General features: G+C 36.3%; 1 long non-coding RNA gene across 1 annotated transcript in view; it reads left to right on the top strand.

The window, feature by feature from the left end:
* LOC121647400 overlaps positions 1-6,679 on the top strand; it is a 41,396-nt gene extending 34,717 nt beyond the window's left edge. Inside the window, exon 2 of the long non-coding RNA XR_006011839.1 lies at positions 6,459-6,679. This is a non-coding gene — a long non-coding RNA (uncharacterized LOC121647400). The remainder of the gene's footprint in view (positions 1-6,458) is intronic.
* Positions 6,680-20,962: the final 14,283 nt, after the last annotated feature.

Genomic DNA, 20,962 nt, shown 5'->3' with positions numbered 1-20,962 from the left:
TCACTTGATTGAGCTACGTTTTTAGGTTAACTATTTTCCAAAATAGTGATGTGTCATTTATTTTTTCATCAACCTTAGTCACAAAACCTTGTATAGCTTTTATTTTCAAGGATATATTTTAACACTTTGTCAGGTTTACAGGAACATCAGGTCCTATTTTTGTGTGGTTGTTTGTAACTGCATCATTTCAGCTTGACTACTTCCTCTCAGATCTATAAGCATATGTATTTAAGCATTTTATATCACAGCATAAGAACCACAACTTGAGATGCATAACAAACCTATTAATCAAAGAAATTTATTTTCCCATTCAAAAATAGATACACATCCACACTAAATTTGGGCCAATACAGATTAGCAATGGAAATACTCACCAATCGGCGAGTATTTCTGGCTAAATACCATCTGATACCACAGAAATGAAATCTTTTTTTTTCCTGCCCAACCCACCACACACAGTCACAGGAAGTTATGTAGTCTTGTGTGACGATTTGTTTTAAGTTGGTAGGCAGAGGAGCACCTGCATGTGAGTAACTGTTGTGCTAGCATTTAGCATTAGTATTAAGTTAGCAATTTGGTGTCATTACACCTTAGAAAATCCACTAGCAAAGCAGCAACATGCTTAATATGCAGGGCTGAAGTTTCCAGGGGTGGCACGAATGCTTACCACCAGAGACTTTATTAAGCATTTGAGTTGTTTTTTTTTGTTTTTTGTTTTTTTTTTTTTTTGTTTGTTTTTTTGTTGTTTTTTTTTTTTTTGCCTTAAAAGAAAAATGCAACAAACTGCAGCAACAACAAACACTGGCAAAACCTTTGAAAAAACATGGAGAATGTGTAAAAGAAAGCTAGAAAGCCACCGCAATAACAAACAACTTTTTAGAATTTATTCTCCTGAAAGAGCAGCCCCTGCCCATTGTGGAAAACATTAACTTTAAGTCTAATTTCAAGATTGTTTTTAATAGAATTTTTTTCATTTTTAATTTGAGTTTGTTTACTCAATATTTAAAAAAAAAAAGTTGTGAGGCAATCGTTTTCATTTGTTAATAAAATATGAATTATATGAATATGTCGTTCATGTTTTATAGGTTTATAGGTTAAACTATAAACAATGACTTCATATATATATATATATATATATATATATATATATATATATATATATATGGGACTCAAGTAAAAAGTCTATCTGATTTACAGGAGGCTCTCCAACTAATCTCGATTAGCCAAATGTTAATCACATGGCAATAATGGCCCCAAAAGCATTTTTTTTTTTTTTTTTATTTAAATGTATTTTAGTGGATGACTTGATCAAATATTTGACACAGACAATAACATTGTGAACCTAAGCTCTAATGTCTGAAATAAAAAAAAAACATTTAATTGCATTTCAATTGAAAACAGTAGAAAAGGAAATACTTTAATAACTCCAGCTCCAAAAGTCTCCAATATCACCAGAAAAAGACTCCAGATTTGCTGCTAGTAGATTTTAAAATATAGAATCGTCGGGGGGAGGGGGGAACTAGCTAAATATAACAACCAAGCTTTGACATGTGCGTCACTGTAATCGTACGTGCACTGGCAAACATTCCATGTTGTTTGGAATGCAAATGGCAATGAAATGCATTCATTTTTGTAATTCATTTTTTCTAATTTTTTTGTAATTAAGTAATTAATTGTCATTAGGGCTGCACGGCGGTGTGGTTGTTAGCACCGCAGCGTCATAGCAAGAAGGTCGCTGTTTCAAACCTCTGCTGGGGGGAGGTTGGTGGCCTTTCTGTGTGAAGTTTGCATGTTCTCCCTTTGTATGCGTACTCTTCCTCCCACCATCCAAAGACATGCATGTTAGGTTAATTGGTCACTCTAAATTCTCCCTAGGAGTGAGTGAGCGTGTGAGTGGTTGTTTGTCTCTATCTGTGTTGGCCCTGCGATGTACTGGTGTAGGGCGTACCCTGCCTTTATATATACTGTCTTTATATGTACCCACATATATATATATATATATATATATATATATATATATGTATATATATATACATATATATATATGCATGGCTGAAAGATCATATGGATAAAATAAAGTAGAATAAAGGCAACAAGTTTTGCTTGTCTTATACAGAAATCTCAGCATTGAAACAACAGCATCAGGATGTCACTTCAGAAAAGGCCGTGTTACTTACATATAGCCAAATCATTACAGTAAATGTTCTTAAAATGATTAATAGGTTATTTAGACCCAGAGAAGTATTTATTATTTTAAAATTGTAATTATTAAACCGTTTTAAATGTCTTAAAAGAGTGTGTGAGTTGGTGATTAAAGACAGCAGCATTATTATAACCAGGGTACTGTTTCATAACGAAGACACAGTGTGGAGCCAAAGCAGTTGCACAGTCTGTAGCAATTCAATTGACTTTGAATAAATAACTTTATTAAGTTATGTTTTTGTACAAGATATGAAAAAGTTTAGCTTAGTAGAAAAAACAGGTTTTGCCTGAAAATGTAATTTTAGTTGTTCAGAAGAAATTTTGGCCCCAGGCAAAATTTAGTTTCCTACCTCTGGTATATAAACTTCCACATGACAGTTCACTAACAGAAAGACTTTGATCCTATCAGCTTTGCATACTTCCTAAAATTACTCTGATTTGTGTATAGTCCAGAGAAATGTATATTTTCTGTTCCACTTTGTCAAATGATGGGATCATATTTAGCTGAATCCCACCCTCATCCCCCTCTATTTATTTATTTGTTTGTTTGTTTGTTTGCTTACTTGTTTGTTTGTTTGCTGGTTCTCCTCACTCCACGAATTGTTCATTCCAGGTTTCTTAAATGACCCAAAGGATAATTATTTTAAAACTGTGGTTTGTCATGCGCATTTTGAATATATATATATATATATATATATATATTATTTATTTATTTTTTGTTAAACTTAACCAAGCTCAGCTGGTCTCCTGGGTGTTATGCCACAATGTTTTGTGGTTTGATTCTCTTTTCTTCTTCCCTTCAGATTTATTTCTTTTGTTGGACAGAACTGCACTACTTAAACAACTCAGCTTTAAATATTGCTATGGTGCATAGTTGGGAATACTTTTTTTTTTTTCCAAGAACCGAGCTCTTGCTTTATTTTCCCACACTTTAAATAAGTGGGGTTCTGACCTGAAGGCTGTTTTGTCACTTTCTGAACAACTTTGTGTGTGTGTGTGTGTGTGTGTGTGTGTGTGTGTGTGTGTGTGTGTGTGTGTGTGTGTGTGTGTGTGTGTGTGTGTGTGTGTGTGTGAAAAAGGGAGAGTGATGGGGCAACAGCTGCTGTTTACAACTCCATTGACAAGCATGTGTGTGTCAGCACATCTCTGTGATATGAAAAATTTGAAAATGGAAATTTTCTCTTCATTCTGCTACACTTATTTTGTCATGTGAATAGTGACACGTGGTGAGTCAACAGCATGACAAAAGTGAGAGCAGGGAAAATAGAAAAAACAGTCATCTCCCTTTCTTTCTTGTTTGTGTTGTGTTTTAATCCACCCGTTTCTCCTGTCGAGGTGTTTCGTCACAGGTGGTTATGGTGTGAGTGTGACAAGGTATTGATTTATACACACAGCAGGAGACAGCAGGGGGACCACATGGTAACTAAGATCCAAAAAAAAGAGGAAAAAGAGCAAAGACAACAAGATCACTGCTCTCATTGGTTAACACCACAGAATAAGCAAGACAAGAAAAGGCTGAAAAGTTTAAATTTAACAGCTTAAAGATTTTCTCATGGATCTGAGTTTACACATGTATATCTTTCATACATTGTGCAACATTAAAGATATGTCGTCAAAATGTTAAAAATCTGCCAAAAGTGGTAAATCTTCTAGTTTATTGCAGTGTAAAATTTTATTTCTAAAGCTCTATCATTAGGATTGCAAAAAGCATAACCCCTGGATTTGAAGATTTGCTCTTATTCTTCATATTGAAACATGCACATATCTATCCAGTATTTTTCATTTTTATTAATGCTGTTTAACAACAGAACTATTTATAATCTGCAATTAAATGTTGAACATCATATGTAAAAAAAAATGCCTAAATGCATCCACTAATTACTGTGTATGCAAACTTCCAGCAAATCATCTGTCTGGATAAAGTAAGTGGTCAGTCACTTCAGGACAATGGCCGTAGTGTTTGCTGTTTTCTGACCTCTCACACGGTCCCTGCCAGCATGGAGAAAACATTCACAGCACCATGGGGGGTCCCTGTGACACTATCCATGCATCCTGTTGCGGTCAGGGCTCTTTCTCTTTCATCTATGTCTGTTTCTCACTTTCTTTCAGATTCTCCTTGACCTTACTTTCATTGAGCACAACATTACATTAGTCAACATTGAAAACTTTTCTAAAGGTCCAAATGCTTACAGGGCAATTTGAGCCTAACAGAAACATCCTCAGCTCCAGACCTAGCACAATCACTCGTTTATAAATTCAAATCTCACCACTGTACCATATAAAACAGCAAAGCTACAGCAATTCAAGACTCTTCCAAGTTCTACCTCTTCCAAAGAAAAAGAAAACTTCCTCTGGGTCCAGATTTTCATTAAAAGTTTACTTCTAAGTTGGAACATATTCCATTTCTGGTAAGATTTGAATGCAAATCTGTCCATAACCTTTTGAGTAATCCAGCTTTTAGACTAACTGCAAAAAAATACATAACCTCCCTCATGGAGATAAATATAACAATTTAAAAAACATTGTGTGGAAAATAAAAATAGGTTCGCTCAGGAATGAAAATAGTATGAGGTCCATTGTCCATACTTTCCGGTTTGAACAAATGCATCCAAATGACTCTCAGTGGACATTGTGGGGAGTTTCCCCTGATAGCAAAGTTATACAAGGCCTGGCTGATGTCTGAACCCATATGTGGATGCATGCTGATGACATTTCTATCATATGACGTGCTTGAAATGGAAAGAAAATAACAGAAAAGTTATTTAATAGGTTTATTTTAGTAAAAATGTCTAAAAAGATTACAAACTTCAGGAAGTTTTGATTCCCAAATAATCAGACAAATTCAAGGAAAAATAGGAGACAAAATTATTTATAAGCACTACAATACATGGTCATGTAATCCAAGCAGAGTATGTCTAGTTGCAAGAACACAGCGGACATGGACAATTTCCTGTTGTTTGCTGTGTGTATGAAAGGAAAACATCTAATAATTTCTATTCCTGACTTTGTCCTGAGATCATGTGAGAAAATGAATGAGGTGTAGAGGTTGCAGTTTATTCAAAAGAACACTGGATATTTAGCATTTAGATGTTTAAAGGGAAAAAAGTGACATATTATATTAACAGCATAAGAATGTAACCACACATTGCAGGGCTCTACTAAACTACAAACAAAAAGTAATGGACATAAAAAAGTCTAAGAATTGGAAGGAGAAAAAAATAATCACAGAAGTGGGTGTGAAAGCAGGCAACTTACTGTAAGTTGTATTTGTATGTATGCAGTCAATTTACCTCCAGAACAGGGTGGAGTAACAAGTAACTATGTATAACTACAGTGAGGGTGCTTTGGTGTGGCTGTTCATCTCTCTGCCCTGTAACTGACTTCAACTCTATAAACTACAGCATTACTAAAGTCCAGCCACAGCTTCCTGTTAACATCCATCAAAGTCCAAGCTACAGGAGATATATTGCTGTACTTTCTTTTGACATTCATTCATAAGTACAAATTTCATTCCTGTAAGCAAGCTGAATAGCATTTATCAAATGTGTGTAATTATGTAAATGCAAATTTACGTAGTTGAACAGTTTGATATGTAGATTTTGATCCGCATGTTCCATAATTCACCAAAAAGTCTATTAAGAAAAAAAAAAGCTTTAAAAAACACAAAAATATTTTTCTGCAGTATTACACAAGAATGCTGTGATAGATCCAAAAGATTGTCCATATCTCTTAAGAGATAAGAAAAAATATAGATGTTTGATTGATGTTTGATTTACAAAACCTCAACTGGCCTGAATAGAAAATTCAGGCTTCATTTCAGTATGGAGCTAAGCTTATGATTAATGGCCACGAATGTGGCCTTGAACTTGATTGTTGACCTCTGTGCAGGAGAGGCCACATAGAGGCACACACCACACACTGCCTATGTGAAATAAATAGCTCTCGTATGTGTGAAAATATGTCTCGCCTGACTTGTATTTCTTCTTTTATTTGTGCTGATGATTGACTATGTTCCTGGATGCATGTGTCATTTAGATCTGGTAGGTAATCAAACTGGCTGCAGGAGTCTGGGTTACCTCACATCATGTCTCATACCAAACTGCCTGCCCCTTAATACCCTGTTTTCACTGGTGATTCTTCGATCCCTATCTTATATTACTGCATAGTTCAAACCTACTTTATTCCAAACTTCCTCTACAAACTTTTTTATTTCACTGCTGTTTTTCTCTGGGCTTCTTTTCTCACTTTTCCCTCAGGCATCATCACTTTCCCCCCTCCTCCTTCCCAAAGGCTGGGCAGTAAAACAGGAGCAGGCTCGTAGGAGGCCATTAACCACCAGAAAGACTGCGTTAGAGCAAACGACTGCAGACTCTTTCCCACAACCAGTAAACTGAGTTCCGTGGACCAGCACTGAGGAGCAGTGACTATTGAGCAGTAAAGCTATGCCATTTTGGAATAAAAATTTTTATCAATTTTATTAGTGTGATCTGGTTATTATACTTATCTGGTCACTTTGGTTTATATATATATATCTATAGTGAGTACACATTTTTGCTAATATTTCATTATATCTTTTCATGAACTATCATAAACTAGTTAACAGTTTTTTTTTTTGTTGTTTTTTTGTTTTGTTTGATTTTATTGCTTATTATAATCATTTTATGCTTTTCCACTTTACTTTTAAAGTAGACACTTATTTGTCAGTAATATTATAACTCATTGGGCCTCTGGTAGATCTATGTGATCAGCTACTGCCTCAACTAAGATCACTCAGTGAAAGCACATAAAGCAGTGTTTGGCAACTGGTGGCCTGCAGGCTGCCAATAATATCGAGCCCACCAGATTACATAGATTAAATAAAACAAATAAATAAATAAAAAAGTCAACTTACCAGCACTCTAATCCCAGATTAGTTGAGTTTACTAGAAAGTTTTGTGGAAACCCATTGCCATAAACCATTCTGCTGAAACATGTCAAGTTGTATCAAGGCAAGGCATTGTATAGCACATTTCATGTACAAGACAATTCAAAGTGCTTTACATAAAACATTTCAGCAGGATGCAGAAAGCAATACATGCATTTAAAAAAACAAAGATTAAAAGAAATGCAATTAATGAAATAAAACCGAATGAAAATGCTAAAATAAAATAGATAAAATGCAAGAAATAAGGTTCCAGTGTGGGGAAAGACACTATTAAAACATGATTCCTGCTTAAAAGAACCAGATGTAGATTTTGACTTCTAAATTAAAACTATTGAAATGCAGCAGAGAACAGGTGGGTCTTTAACCTGGATTTAAATAAACTGAGTGTTTCAGCTGATCTGAGGCTTTTTGGGAGTTTGTTCCAGACATGTGGAGCATAGAAGCTGAATGCAGCTTCTCCATGTCTGATTCTGGCTCTGGGAACTGATAAGAAACTGGAACCAAATGACCTGAGGGTTCTGGCAGGTTCATGCTGGGTCAAGAGGTCACTGATGTATTTTGGTCCTAAACCATTCAGAGCTTTATAAACCAGCAGCAGAACTTTAAAGTCTACTCTCTGACGAACAGGCAGCCAGTGTAAAGACCTCAGAGCTGGACTGATGTGGTCCACTCTCTTGGTCTTAGTGAGGACTCGAGCAGCAGAGTTCTGAATAAGCTGCAAGTGTCTAATTGATTTTTTAGGTAGAACCTGTAAAAACACTGTTACAACAATCAAGCCGACTAAAGATGAAAGCATGGACTACTTTTTCCAGGTCTTGCTGAGACATCAGATCTTTTACCCTTGATATATTCTTAAGGTGATAGTAGGCTGAATTTGTAATTACCTTAATAAGTTTCTCAAAGTTAAGGGCTGAGTCCATCAGTACACCCAGATTTCTGGCCTGGTTGGTGGTTTTTAGGTGTATAGACTGAAGCTCTGTGGTGACCTTTAATTGTTTCTCTTTGGCTCCAAAGACCATCACCTCAGTTTCGTTTTCGTGTAACTGAAGAAAGTTTAGACACATCCAATCACTAATCTCCTCAATGCCTTTATCAAGAGTCTGTACGGGGCCTCGATCTCCTGGTGACATTGTAATATATATCTGTGTGTCATCTGCGAAGCTATGGTAACTAATTTTGTTTTTCTTGATAACCTGTGCAAGTGGGAGCATTTAGATGTTAAACAGAAGAGGCCCCCGGATGGAACCTTGGGGAACTCCACATGTAATTCTTATCTGCTCAGATGTAAAATTACCTACTGACACAAAGTACTTTCTATTCTCTAAATAAGATTTAAACCAGTGTAGCGCAGTGCCAGAGAGGCCCACCCAGTTCTCCAGTCGTTTAAGCAATATATTGTGGTCGACTGTATCAAATGCAGCACTGAGGTCCAGTAAGACTAAAACTGACATTTTTCCATCATCTGTATTCAAACAAATGTCATTAATGACTTCGGTCAGAGCAGTCTCAGTGCTGTGGTGCTGTCTAAAACCTGACTGGAAGACATCATAGCAGTTGTTTTGTGTTAAAAAGTCATTTAGTTGATGAAAAACGGCTTTTTTGATTATCTTATTTAGAAAAGGAAGATTTGAGAACGGCCTATAGTTGCTCATTTGTGTCTTGTCTAGGTTGTCCCTTTGTAGCAGAGGTTTGATTACAGCTGTTTTTAGAAGTTCTGGGAAGTTAAAAAATTAAAGACATATTCAACAGATCTGGCTCTAGACTTTTTGAAACCTTTTTGAAGAAACCTGTGGGCAGGATGTCCAAGCAGCGAAAGGAGGAGTTCAGCTAACATAAGATGTCACCCAGATCTTTGCTGTTAACGGGATTAAACTGTGTCATGGTGCTTAAACTGGTTTTCAATGGACACAATATGTCTGTTGAACCTGCTGATGATGAAAAAACTGCTTGTCTGATATTCTGGATTTTTTCAGTGAAAAATTAGGCAAACTCATTGCAGGCCTTGGTGGAATAAAGGTGCTACTGACACAGGAATCCACATGGCCAACTTATTAGTTCACTTATCTAAATTTCTTTGAAGCCTCTAGTAGTGTGACCTTTGACTTACATATACAGTACACTGTAGATATTGATTCACATCAAATTGCAGGTCTACAACCTTTACCAACAGTACTGAGAAGATGGAAATGAGTTTTGTTAATAGCTATATATTTATTTTACTCATTACACCATCCACAACTTTACTTGGTGATGGTGGGTTTCTTTTTCCTGTCCTTTTAATTCATGGTGCCAAGTTTAAAATTCAACGAGGGCAGAACTTTATAACATTGTCTAATTGTTAACATAATACAGCAATTTAAGCACATAACTCAAATTTATAGCACAGCAATCAAAAAGGTTAAATTTGCGGTCCAGATATGTTGAGTTTTGAAAATAGCCCCGCCCCCTCTGACAGAAATGTTGTTTTCTTGGCTAATCATTATTATTACACTGCACTATGTAGAATACTATTAGAAACAAATTATTTGTTTTATTAAGATACTGTTTATACAAAACATAAAATGATCAGTCACTACTAAAAAGTTTATGTTCAAACAAAATAGCTAAGAGTGTGGAGTCCCTGTGTTAAGTAAAGCAAGCGCACCCTGAAGAAGGTGAGGACGATTTGTTAATAAGACTTGCTAAGAAGTAATAATAATAATAAGTAAGTAATAATAATAATAATAATAGATTTCTCAATGTCTTTTGGGAGCAGTTTCCCGTCCAAAGATCACAATTTTCTGCCTATTTGCATGGGTTTTGACGTACAACGAGAATTGTTGGTTCTTTTTCTTCTTTAAGTGCCAAACAAAAATCATCTCCTCATTTTAATTAACCCACTCTCTCCTGTTTACATCAGACACACCGCTGCAACAGGACAAGACATGGAGAAAGAGATTTTAGGACTGCAAGTCTATGCATGATGTTTGTCTGTGTTAAGAGCCAGTGAGCAAGAACTTTGAAAAAAAAAAAAGGGGGGGGGGGGAAGGACAAAAAAAAACCCTGCAACACATTAAAAAAAAATTAACTGTGTCAAATAATTAAAGCTAATTAAAAGTACATTAAATGAGTAGTTCTGTTATTTATATCACAAGACCAAGCTGCTTCAGTTTTTTTCTTGTTGTTCAAATGAACTGCAAAAGTTTGCTTTTTAAAAAATGAAAATTTCTTTTGTAAATGTCTTTGAAATGCTTCAAGGATGAAGCTGATGCCAGTTACATTCAAGTGCATTCAGCCTAAAACTTAATGTCTACAACTCAGCTAATTGAGATTTCAATTGTGGAACATTAACTTCTACTTAAAAGGTCATTCATCAACTTGGGCTAATAGGGTTACTGCACTTAATTAAGATCAAATAAAAATGTCTCAAGACACCTGTGCATGTGTGTGTGTGTGTGTGTGTGTGTGTGTGTGCTCGCATGTGTGTGTAATGTAACAGAGTCCTTTTGACCACTCCCCAGAGACAGGGTTAACACTGAAGCCAAAAATAGTATTGGCTGTATTACCACCAGTAGGGGGTAGATGGGGGTGAGTGGGGGAGGAGGAAAAGGGGCAAATGACACCATCCCTCATGGGAGATGATGAGTAGACACAGGAGCTTCCGTCCTTCTTGGACATCTATTTTACTTGACTTAGACGTATACAGATGCCCTGACCCCAATTACTTCTCAAAACAAGTGTGCACATGCTCCAAAATATTAAAAGTTTCTGCCCCATAGATATGTAACAGTTAGAGTGCTGCAGAACCAAACCTCTTATTTTCAGAGGGAATTAATGGTGAGCCGTGCTTAAGATGTTCATCACCACTGAGTGAGATCCCATAAATTGTAGAAGGTGGATGGCAAAGAAAAAGAGGAGGAGTAGGAGATGGATAATCATCAGGAAACAGGAGTGGAGGAGTGGTTAGGCATTTTTTACTTTAGATTCATGAAGACCCAGGGCTGTTATTATTGCTGATTAAAGGACAGAGGTGAAGTCTGTAGCATTGCATAGTTCCTGCTGTTACTTACAAAGCAGTTTTGTTTCTATGACAGACTGACAGAGCTCTGTTTACACAAAATTTCTGACTTCTGGACTTAAGGACAGATAAATGGATTGAGAGACATGGAGGGGCTAAAAAAAAAAACATATTAGTGAATGCCTGACTGTGATCGTTGCTTCTCATGTGTTAGACACACACACGGTCTTCTCATATGTCAGGTAAGAGGTTATGACCCTGCACTAACAGCTCTATTTCCTTTACCTCAAAGTATGTGAGCTTCATCTAGGATCCTAGAACAGTTCAATAAATGAAACACAGCACTGAATGAACTATCAAAATAGGCACATTTGGCTCAGTGTAAATGTATGCATTCACACTAAAATGTGGCTCCGTGTTAACATGAAGAAGCGTAGACATACATGGCTCTACTCAGACCAGGCAAATAGCTACTCTAGATGTGGTACTGTGGCAGTACTTATGATACCTGATAATCACCCGTCATTTGAGATAATTGGGTAATTGGAGTAATGGATTTAACTGTGGATCTTTGCTAAGCTTCTCATTACAAACAGGTATGAACCACTATATTTATGCCTTCCACACTAGCTGCCCAGTGGCATAAAAGGATGAACCAGAGGTAATTAGCATTACATTTGAGTTAAGATTTGATAACAAGGTTCATATGAGAGAGCCCACAAAACAGTGTTTTCTTAAGAAAAGAATATATATATATATATATATATATATATATATATATATATATACATTGCAGTAGGGGTTTAACATTAAGGTCCCACTGCCATTACAGAATTAATGACATGTTGTTTGGTGTCCAGCTACATTTAACCCACTCATCTGCATAATAGTACTGCCATTACAGCAGCCACAGTGGAATAGTACTTCTCTGTGATGAATCTCCTACTATTTCTCTATCTCCCTCACACACTCATACGGTTACACACAAGAAATTACCATTTGAAATTACCATTACCATACACTTTGCATAAACAAAGGCAGATTAAAGGTCACTGAAGACATTTGTGCATGTAAAATATGATCAAGTCAAATAACCATTTTGCCAAATATCCCTTTGGCATTAAATCAGTGCTGTTTTATATGCAGTGCTTATATGATGTGCATTTATCATACAATACTGATGTTCACAAATTTTGTAGCATATGCATTTTATCTGCAACGCAGTGGTTAGTGATTTTGCTGTGTGAGTGGAGTTTGTTTTGTTTTACACCACAATCCAGTGCATGCATATTATGTTTGCTGACTGTCAGCCGTTTTCCAGTGATAGAATAGCAACCCTGCCTCTTGCCCTGTGTTACCAGGATCTTTTGCAATGATACATTTTTTTAATGTGACTATTTTCCATAGATACATGTCTGACACAGGTAAGAAATGAGCCTTGAATTCAACGAGTAGACCTGAACAACTGACTTACCTAAAAATCATGAATCTTATGAAATGACAGTTTCCACTGAGAATGCTATACTATAAATCAAGATGATTGTGACTTTTATGTACTCTTCTCTGTCCTTTTCTCTTTCTCCATAACACTAATGTATGTCTACACATGAACTCTTATAATATATAGTCAGGAGGAATCTGAACTACCATTAAATTCACAGCAGTCTCAATGTGACCTCCGCTTCTAGTGCAAAATATATTCCCTGCTTGCTCCTCCACATATTTCAACTTTAAGCATGGCTGAAGGAGCCATAAAATGGCAGTGAGTGCAGTCATCTGTCACTGCACAAGGCTACAGATCATCCTCTGCCCTGATGATAGCTGTGCCCTTCATGCTTGCCAAAACTGGTGCCCTGGTACCTCTTACTTTCCACTGACTTAAAAAGAAGAAGAAGAAAGAAATAAACTCTTGTACTCTGTGTTGTATTACTTTGAGGAGTTTGCTCTTTGTATATTATTTAAGTTGGCCTCTATCTTTCTTATTCACAAAGACAAAATAATATTTTAGCATGATTAAACTAAGCTAAATAAAATCTAAGACAGCTATGCTTACCTCTATGGAATGTGTGGAGACTAAGAATGTCTCTCTTAGAGTATGTATCTTAGTTGGGAAGCCCTCATGCTGGAAGACAGGAATGTGCCTGCCATGAAGCAACATGACAACCAACATGCACATGGATTTCGGAAAGACATCAAAGACAGAGCCATATGGGTGGGTTTCTGAAACCATAGGAAGGAAAAAAGGAAGGTAAAAGAAGTAAAAACAGTAAAGACGCTACTAATATAAACTATGAAGTCCATTTTACCATCTAATATATATAATATTCATAATAGGCTACAATGTGTCTGGTGATGATTACAGACAGTAATTAGCTTGCGATGAATGTGGAATGAGCTCATTAAGACAAATGCTAAGAGACAGGGCTTATCACACTCAGAGAAGCATTGGCAGCTTGTCCTTCATGAAAGCACTGAATCATCTGTCATAAAAATCTGTCTGACAAAAAAAAGGAGAAAGGTAAAAAGGAAAAAAAAAACATCAAGCATGAAGTCCAGCTGTCAGCATCAGAGCATTGGTTTCATGAATGATGAAGTCACTTAAAAAGTCATGGATGTCATTTTTCAGTTACAGCTCTACACATCTTTACAACATTCGACTGAAATCGAGTGCCAATTCTCACAGCTTTACCGCTGCTGAGCTGCTGTTCCAGCAACAAATTCTAATAGCAGCTGTAAAGACACATTTTAATCATTAAGTAGATATCTACATATAGTTAATAATATTTGTTATCTTGTTTGATAGTCTGTGCCTTTTTTCAGCCTGCCAATTTCCATTTTATTTCTGCTTTATGAGATAAACTTGGCCCAGATTTAGTCTTATGCAATGTTTTTGTGAATTTGGCTTGGTACCTGAGGAGTAAAATCAAATACCACTTGGTTTCAATAAAACAGCTCTGTTTGGAACTTATCCATTGTAAAACACAGAAGAACATTGTGAGTGTTATTGCATAAGAGCAACAGCGTCTTTGCAGTGTGCCAGTGTGGACCCCATAAAAGTGATAAACGCAGGTAAACATGCAAACTTGTTTTTATAAGTTCTTCAGCAAATGCTTTTTATTAAAGGAAACAAACACTTTAAATTCATATTTATTCAACAGAGACATTTGTCCGTAGGTGACTGTAGTCTTGACTGTATTTAGAAGTCGTAAGTGGAAATCTACAGCACTGCAGCTGTTGCATGACAAGCATTACATCTAAGCTTTTGATCTCCCAATGCTGGCAACTCATCACCATTCACACCTCTGAAAAATACCAAGCGTGAGCATTCATGGCTACACACATACCTGGTTTGATGTGTTAAACAAAGCATTGATACTCTGTCTGGATGTCTCCACTAAAGTCCCCATTCTTTATACCAGCTACTAACAACATGCTATTCTCTCTGTTAGAATTTTAAATTTAAGCTATTAGAATTAAAAAATTTTATTTAAAAAAAATTGAAAAAAATTACAGCAATTTATTTATTCTTTTGGTAATAGATCCAAACACAATTCATGTAAGGGTCCCAGTATTATTATGAAATTTTCAAACATACAAATACGGATTACATGAATTTTATGAACATAGTGACTATTTAAAAATAGCCATTTGATTTTTCCATTTTGTAATACTTATCCAGGTCTGGGTTCAGCCTAAGTTGGCTATGTATCCAGTGCACTTGAGAACAACCTTATGCTCAAAGGTGTTTGTTCTGTAATCTGTAACTAGCACAGAAGTCCAATAACAGAGCAGATCCAGGAGGTGGTACCTCCCAGTCACACCCCTCTAGGCTACTTCATCATTACTCACTGGGGCCCAAATATTGAAAGCCCACAATTAAACTAATTAAAGCATGAACCCTATGCCAGATTTTTAAATAGCTGAAAATATCTTTAAAATCCAACTGCGTCTTGCCTGTTGCCATTGAATGATATATATTTTCCATTGCTTCTTTTTTCTTTAATTGATGCATCATGATCACTCAGGAAAATAAATCGTTATTTAACGGAAATTGCATAGTGGTTTTAACTTTCTACTTCTCATTTTTTGCCTTACTGTCTTCTGCTCTAATAAGTGTGGTTTTATTTGTCCGGCATGTCAAGAAAACTGTTACAATTCGTAAGCTTTCAGTCGGTCTGTTTGAGATAAGCTGGACCCACTCAGAGTCAATAACCACAGCAACACTACAGAGTGCATGAAAGTTAGATTTCGACTTGCTCTGATTATGTAAACATACAAATGTAGACAGACAAAACCTCAGAAGTGGGAGGCAGCTGCAGCTTCTGGAGCCAAGCAGCACAATTTCTCTCCAAGAACTTCACAGCCTAAAGAAATAAAATGAGAGGATTTTCTTTCTCTTTCTTTTTTTGTTGCTATTGGTTGAGATGTGAGTCTGAATTCATTCCTTGTGTACTGTAGTTTAACATTGTAATGATTCAAATATTTAAATAGAGGTATTTAACACAAATACTCCTGGAAGTCGAATATTGTGATTGACTTATGTACCGTGTTCAGATGTGGAACGCCAACAGTCCAAGCATCTGATATAATAGTACCAGCTGTTTCTTTTCTTTTCTTCTTTATTTCAAGGAATAATTACTGTTTTTTTTTGTTGTTTGTTTTTTTGTTTTTTTTTTTAAATCAGTCTGCCCTGCTGATTTGCTGAAAAGACCCATTTTCTTTTTAATCTTCTTATTATAATTTTATTAAATTAGGCTAATAAGTCAGATTTGAAACAGCTGCATTCTGCGTACTAGCTAATATGGGTCTCATAAAATTAGTTTTTGTAATTGGATCAGTGTAGCTTCCTGAATAGTTGTCTATAAACTGCCCTGCTGTAATGAAAGCTTTTCATGTCAGCCTGGCATTGATGCTACCTGTTTTTATCTGTTCCAGGTGAGGTGCAGCTGATCTTGAGGAAGCCTAATGCATCCACGAGAGCTCAAAGCATTGCACCAGAAGAGGAAAGAAAACTGGCATATTTTTCTAACCTAGGTATCACATTTCCATCATTGCAACTCAGAGTTTGAGTATCATTTGATACTGCAGAGTTGCATTTCCTGGGAATACACCATAATTTTATTCTTTGGGTTATTGCACTTCTGTTAAAAGGGTAGTAGATGCAAATAGTACAGAATAAAGTAGGACTGACGTGATATCAAACATTTAAGTAGTGAAGGACTTTCTGTACAAAAAACTGGGCTTAACCCTTAACAAAGCTGCTTCGACAGCTTCTTCATGCTGGACTCCATGATCCACACTCTCTCTTAGTTCATTGCCATTGAATGAGAAAGGGAATTAGTTGACACTAAGAGTAAAATAATGACAGCCAATTCCACGTTTTAAGTCAAAAGATTTTTGGTTATTCCATAAACAAATAACAAATAACTGAAAAGATTTCCATTGAGTCAAACAGAGGCAGCATCCAAGGGTGTTTGGTTTCAATTGTCAAATTCTCAGTGGTGTGATGAGATGAGGTGTGATTCATGATGGAGGAGCTGTCATCACATTTAGCCACACAGACAAGAGATACTTTTTCTGTTCCACCTTTTCTTTTATCTCTCTGCTCTACTGTTTTCTCTCCATCTTAACACCTGATAGCCCTGACCACTTGCCAAGTATCTTATTCAGTCTCCAAGATCAATATGTGGAAAAAGTCTCACTCTGGACTATCCATTTCCATGCCTTTATATTTCTGTCCATTCTGCTATTTGCATTTGAAAAATAACATGAATATGTTTTTCTTTTACATTTTTTAAATATGTTTGGACACAGTACAAGACTCAATAATGATCAGAATAAAATATGATTAAAGATGAACACAGTAGTGATAATATGATTTTACGAATACTTAACATAAGGATATATGACTTGACTGAGAATGTAAGAGTCAGCCTGTGTATCTTGTGCTTGCAATTAATATCTGTTACATAAATCAGGGAGATATTTTCTAAATGAGATTAGGGAAGTCTGTGTGGCCACAGAGCAAAACAAGGATAAAGTAAAGATATGTGACCAATTGGAAAAGCAGATTAAAAGGCTAAAGGTCAATGAGGTGTGGTATCAAACAGTACTGAAAGACATATCTATTTCATGCTGTCTTTTCCCCTGAGATTTGCAGATGCCAGCAGCAATATGAGACACACACAAACACATATGCACATACACAATATGCAAACTCACATTCCCATACTGAAGCACACACAGTTGGGAATGTGTTCTATCCTTATGTTTCATACGCACAGCAATACCAACTCACTGTAACTCTTAATTCAATAAGCCTCATGCTGATGCAGACATCTGCCTCAATATGTCAATACACTAAGCATTGAAAATGAACTGTATAAGTGTTGCCTGCAGATCACTTGATTCACGAGAGTCCCTCTACCCACATATCCACATCTAGGGTTTCAGATGTGATACAACAGAGGAATCTGTCATCAGCAGACACACTCATTCCCCATTAAGGTCTCTGAGTTGGGTTTCTCTGCTATTTTGTCACAGGTTTTTAAATCTGCTCAAATGTCTCAATGCATATTAATTGTTAAGTAATGACTTGAATGAATTCAGCTATGCAATTTATCATAACATTTTTAGTCTAGGTTGTTAATGCTTCAAATAATATCATAAATAAACACAACTTCACCTCCAGGAAGTTTGGATGAAGTGTAAAATGTAAATATACACAGAATGTATTATCTGTTTATTAAACATGCTGCAGATTTTAAGTGATTTGAATATTGGAAGAGCTGATCCTTTCTCAGCAAAGCAGAGATACTCAGATTCTCAACCATCTAAATTCCATTAAAAATAAAACGCCGTCCTTTAAGACATTGGCAGTAGATTAATGAACCTCTTAGTTTCATTAAATCCCGTTTTCACACCCTGAGGTTAAACTTATGTGTGAAATTTAGACCAATACAATATTGCAGCAGACAGCAACATCATGTTGGAATGTGTTAAAGTGTTCAGAGCAAAAATGACAAGAATCTCAAACTGCACACACATGCTGTCAATATTTTGACAGAGCTAAATTCATAACACTGACAGCCTGTCAGGAGGGCCGGCCTGGAAGCTGTTTGAAACGGATATTTCAAGAAAACAAGGTGGAAAGTTTGTGTGCTGCTCTTTGGAATCAGGCTTGAAATTTGAGTGCTTTCTTCACACTCATGCATGGAAAATAGCTAAAAATCCTCTCTGGACCACATGGTTCTGGAAGATTTCCATGTTTACTGAGCTCATTAACCTTCACGGCACGTTGTTCTCCTATGTGGTTTTGGGTTTCCACAATATAGCACAGCCACTAGGGTTAATACTAGCCATGAACAACACTTCATTCTGCTGTACATCCCTCCTCATTTACATCTTCACTTTCTCAGCTCTTTTTGAATCTTGTCTCTTCAAAATGACAAAGCAGAGCATATGACATTCCTATGCTTTGCAGATTATAGTATACATAATTGTGGCAAACAACAATGTAGCTATGGAAACCAGAGAGAAAAGAAAAGGAAAGTAAAAGGCCAAGAGGTTATTGAGCAAGGTTCAAAGTTCACCTATGGAACGTTGGTAGCCAACAGAGCTTACACAAACCAGACTTCCTTTGAACATAAAGTATTCTGCTTGAGGAAACAGAATAGTTTTTGGATTGCATCAAAAGCTCTTTGATTAAACTTAAATACAAGTAAATATATAGGTGTTTTTCCAGTTAAATTTAGGTGGCTAGATTATTTTCAGAGGCAACATTTTTTGTTTTGATTGAAAAAATACTGCCTTATTAAACAAAGCTGGAGCTGGATTAGGTGGTGCATGTGCATGTGCATGTTGGGTTAAGAATTTGCTCCACTCTCACATCACTCATGGTTTTGCATCTAGACACTGTCTAAGTTACATCTTAGTACTAAAAACAAAGAGGATTAGTAGTCAATGAGGACTATTTGTGAGTTTAAATCTTGCCATTATATTTATTAATTTCCTCAATATGATCATGGAAAACAAAATAAAAAACAGGACTGTCTGTAGAACCATCCATTAAATTTCAGTTTGTTATCTTTGCAGCGCACTATTTGATAACTCATTATTTTTATGTTGATTTGTACTGATAGGGACCACTGGAAGCTGATGTTTATTTTAGTCCATATGTTTGATGACGCTAAGCACAAAAAGACAAGCAAGATGAACATGCCAAATATTTTGGATGTAATAATTTTGTCTGTACATTATCAGAAACATGTGTTACTTTGCTCTGCAGCTGTGTCAATCCCAAATTACTGTTTTTTTTTGTTTTTGTTTTTTTTTTTAGCTTGCCTTTAATTCATAATGAGGAATGCTGCTTTATCTAAAAAAGGAAAATCCTTCAAGACCAAACAACTACAGTCACATTAGCAGCAGCGATGGCGTCATCATAATGATGCATTTACAGACCAAAGAAAATACATTTGGTAGTTATACCAAAGATTTTCTCTCAAGACTGAAAAGGCCTGGCTTGGTTTGTGTGGCGGCTTGTTTTATGTCACTTAAATTGAGGAATTTTTCCATGTTCCAGTAGAAAGAGATTAAAGTGAGCATAACCCACAAACCAGGCAGACAAAACTGAACTGTCACAGAGATGGAGGTTAGCCATGTGTTTGGAAGCTCATAAGAACTATTTTCTTGATACTTGCAGACTCCGATCCTAAATACATCAAAACCTCTCAGTGTCTTTTGTGACCTCTGACCTATTGACAAGAACAGGTCATAATTTTTCAGACAGAGGATATGCATGGACGCACAACACCAGTCAACACCAATTATCCAATCAGCAGAAATCACCCCACTGCAGACCTAAAAAGATTTATATCTGGATTCGGTTCCCTCTGCAGAGCTCCAGAAAGAGCAACAGAACCTTAAAATGTCTCATTTTGATTTATATTTTCAAAGCCGCCTTATTCACCACAAATGAAAACATCTATCATTGGGTGTGTTTAGAATATCCACTTCATCTTGTCTGCCCTGCCTCAAATCCTGGAGTGATGAGAGATCACTTACATCCATAAATTAGGCAGAGGGAGCACAGGTAGTCATTACTCTGGATGGAACAACTGTTTCTGCCTCAAACATACATACCTCCCTCTTTCCAGTCCCCCCAGGCAGCCATCAATACCGCCCAACCCGGCAGCTCCCATACAGCTATGGCTGTCTCCATACAGGCCCAGAAGTTCACTGTCAACGCCTTACAAACACACATCTGCACAGCTGTAAATACCCTGTAATATTAAGGCAAAAACAGCTCTGTGGTCTGACACCTCAATTCCGCTCTCTTCACCTTTTCCTCTGCTCAGGTCTTCCTGTCATGGTCTTTGATATCTTGATTCTGGCATGGTGTTTATCAGACAACACCTTGTGTTTGAAAAACTGTTACAAATAAAGACCCATTGTGTTTAAATAAAGAAAACAGGTGCAATGACAGACTGGTGTCGACTGATATAACAGTGGGTTTTACAGTCTTGAGCTGTATTTGCAACGTATCCTAAACTTCTTACATCACAAGAAACACTGGAATGTGTTACTTAGTCATGGCTGAACCGACCCAAACTGTGAAAAACAACAACAAAAAAAAGAAAGAAGAAAGAAAAAAAAAGAAACATCTGCTGTGATGTCTGGATAACTATTTTATACTAATAACAGCCTTGATTTTATTAGTATCTTTTTGCATTTTGTAAGTAGTTTGATTATGGATTCTTGTTGTAGAATAAATTAAATAAATTAAATAAACAAATAATCATTCATTTAATCATTTATTCATTAATAATGGAGAACTTTGG

Source organism: Melanotaenia boesemani, chromosome 10 (genome assembly GCF_017639745.1).
Source record: "Melanotaenia boesemani isolate fMelBoe1 chromosome 10, fMelBoe1.pri, whole genome shotgun sequence".
NCBI classification, from domain to species: domain Eukaryota; kingdom Metazoa; phylum Chordata; class Actinopteri; order Atheriniformes; family Melanotaeniidae; genus Melanotaenia; species Melanotaenia boesemani.
The sequence above is the reverse complement of the archived record's forward strand: the minus strand, read 5'-3'. Positions and strand labels throughout refer to the sequence as shown.